The sequence below is a fragment of the Rhagoletis pomonella genome, unplaced genomic scaffold (assembly GCF_013731165.1).
Source record: "Rhagoletis pomonella isolate Grant_MI unplaced genomic scaffold, Rhpom_1.0 Rhpom_scaffold_01224, whole genome shotgun sequence".
Classification (NCBI taxonomy): domain Eukaryota; kingdom Metazoa; phylum Arthropoda; class Insecta; order Diptera; family Tephritidae; genus Rhagoletis; species Rhagoletis pomonella.
This window is the reverse complement of record NW_023459778.1, coordinates 16,075-19,405: the sequence shown is the minus strand read 5'-3', so window position 1 is coordinate 19,405 and position 3,331 is coordinate 16,075.

Sequence of the window (3,331 nt, the reverse complement as noted above, 5' to 3'; positions counted from 1 at the left end):
ACACTCTGCCACTTTGGAAGAGAACTCCGAGAAAACAAGTAAGGTCCTCTAACAACTCCTACATTGTATATACTTTTATTACAGAATTTATTGTATACACACATATATATATATATAATAAAGTGGCAGTTAGGCACTAATATATATATACATATACTAGTGAAAAGTGTGAAGTATTTTATTTCATTTTTGAGCGAATTTTTTGCGGTTTAATTCAACCTCGAAGGACTTTAGGGATTAGGCACCTCCTCGACCCTCGTTTGCCGCGGAATTCAAGAGGAATTCCCGGCCCCCATTTCACCTCGTCCCGAACATGGTCCTTCGAGCCCCGAGGTTCAGTGGTACAATTGACGTTTGTTTTAAAATTTTGTATTTTAATTAAATTAATTTTCGAAAGATGGTCAATGTTAATGATTTTTCGCGGGCGTGTTAAGCATTGTTGGAATTCGAAGCGGGCTTCAACAACGTGCCGTGTAGCAGCCATTCCATTTTTTCGCTGGAGATCCAAAAGGAGGAACTGAAAGCGCTCTGGGTCAAGGTGAAGGATGGGTTCGATGACTACTCGAAAAAGGAGTCGGACGACGAAACAGGTCAGGCTGCACTTCGGCTGGCGAAGTGCAGATACCAGGATTGCTACTCAGCATACTTGACGTGCGGTGAATGATGGGAGAGACGGCTCATAACCTGACATTCACACAGCAAAGTAGTTCAACAGTCAATCCGGTAAATCGCGAGATTGAACCCCCAGCCCACTCGAGTATCCACTTACCTCCATGTGACACAGACATTTTTTACTGTGATTACATGTCTTGGCCATCTTTCCACGATTTGTTTACGACAATTTATATTAACACTTCGCGTTTGACCCCCGTAGAGAGATTGTACCACTTGAATCAAAAGACCCGTGATGAGGCGAAAGATATCGTGAAAAAATCGCCTTTAACTAAGGACGGTTTCGCGACTTCTTGGCAAAATTTATCCGACCGCTATGAAAATAAGAGGATAATGGTAAATAGCCAATTAAAAACGCTTTTTAACCTACCATCGGTAACGAGCGAACGCGGTACGGAAATTAAAAATTTACAACGGGCAGTTAATAATTGTATATCGGTTTTAGAAATGTACGGGATTGATATCGAGAGCTGGGATGCGATCTTTGTGTTCTTAGTATCGAGCCGGTTACCTCATACCGTTGTGGGAACAAGGCATTGTGAGAAAGGCGGAAATTCCAAGGTGGGAGGAATTAGACAGCTTTCTCACAAGTCGGTTCCAGACGTTAGAAACGGTGTCCGATATCCGAAGTGCACGAGCAGTAAAGCCTGTACCTAATCGCCAACCCGCAACGACGTACGGAAGGAGGGTGTCGGCACACCACGCTCAGTTTTCGCAGTCCGCATGCAGATTATGCCCAGAACAATCTCAGGCACTAAAGGGCTGCCCCAAACTTCTGGCAATGAAAGTTGAGGATCGCCTCAACTTAGTCAGAAAACACAACTTGTGTATGAACTGCCTAGCGCATTCACACATCGCAAAAGAGTGCAAGAGTCCGTTTAATTGTTGGAGCTGTCACCAGAGGCATCATTCACTACTACATCGAACTTCAGCTCCACAGGAGGCCAACTCTTCGCAACAGCGAGCCTGTCTGGCGAGAGGTCTGGTTCTCCCCAATTAACAGGAAACCTCCCGAAGTTTACAGTGGATCAAGGGCATCTTGATTTACTGCCCCCTTTACGGCTAGCCGATGTCAACTTTTACAGGAGTCAGCAAGTGGACCTAATTCTTGGAGCGGATGTCTACCCAGCCGTTATAAAGGAAAATGTGCAACGGACTGTTCTGGCGCAGAAAACGGTGTTTGGCTGGATTTTGACGGGACCATCAACGACCACGAGGAGTTCACTACTTCTGTGTCTTACGGCACAGAAACTCCAACCCTCCAGCTAACTCGGTTATGGGAGTTAGAAGAAGTTCCCACCAAAAGGAAAATTACCCGCGAAGATGTGTTTTGTGATGAGTTGTACGCGAAGACGACCACGAGGAATGAGCAAGGACGGTATGTGGTGGCTCTACCCTTTCGTCGGGAATTCCCAGACGAAATTAACCTCGGCCTTTCACGGTCTGGAGCAGTACGGCAATTCTTGCGCAGCGAGGCCGGTTATATCAAGAAACCGGAGTTGAAAACGGAATACGACCGGGTTCCGAAGGAGTATATCGAGCTCATCCATATGTGCCCCGTGAGGAAAACAGCGCAAGAACCAGCACACAGGCCATATTACTTACCATATCACGCCGTCGTGAAACCGGACAGCAGAACAACGAAGGTGCGAGTGGTGTTTAACGCGTCTTGTCCCACGTCATATGGAGTCAGCTTAAATGACATCTTATACCCAGGGCCTATTCTGCAAGCGGATTTGGTTTGCTTACTTTTAAAGTGGCGCTTATTCAAATACGTATTTAATGCAGACATCGAGAAGATGTATAGGCAAAATAATCCTCCATCAGGAGCATACCCCATTTCAAAGAATTCTTTTCAGAGAATCCCCGGACGAAGAACTTAAGGATAACGAACTTAAGACCGTGACGTTTGGAGTAAACTGCGCTTCATATTTGGTAATAAGGACGCTACACCAGCTATCGATGACGTCCTGGCTGGAGCCCACGATTGCACAACTGCAATACAAATGCGATGTGAGGTAATTGAAGCTTTTGACACCCTTAAGAAATTGGACTTCGATTTGTAAGAAGATTTTGACAGGACTACCCAAGGCACATATATGCAAGGAGAATTTCTTGGAGCTTGACGACATGAGTGAGACAAAAATGTTGGGAATCCGTTAGAACGCGGTACATGACATGTTTCACTTCTCCGTACAGCCGATCCCCCGGAAGCAGGAGTATACCAAACGAGAGGTTTTATCCTGCGTAGCAAAATTGTTCGACCCAGCTGGATGGCTCGGGCCAATTGTGGTGGTAGCAAAGATCTTCATGCAGGGGATCTGGCTAACCAAAATAGACTGACAGTCTACCCCGAAATTTACTGCTACGTTGGGAAACCTCTCTGGATAACTATGAGCATTGTCAGAAGATAAAAATCCCCCGATGGACCCATTTTACGCCATGGGACGAAGTAGAGTTCCATGGATTCGGCGATGCCTCTGAAAAGGCATATGCAACCGCAATATATATTTGGGTACGCGATCGCGCATCAAACAATGCGCCCCACATAAACTTGCGGGTGGGTAAAACAAAAGTAGCACCAGTAAAAACGGTGTCTCTCCCCCGGTTAGAGCTCTGCGGAGCATTATTGCTGGCCGATCTAATTTATACTTTTATC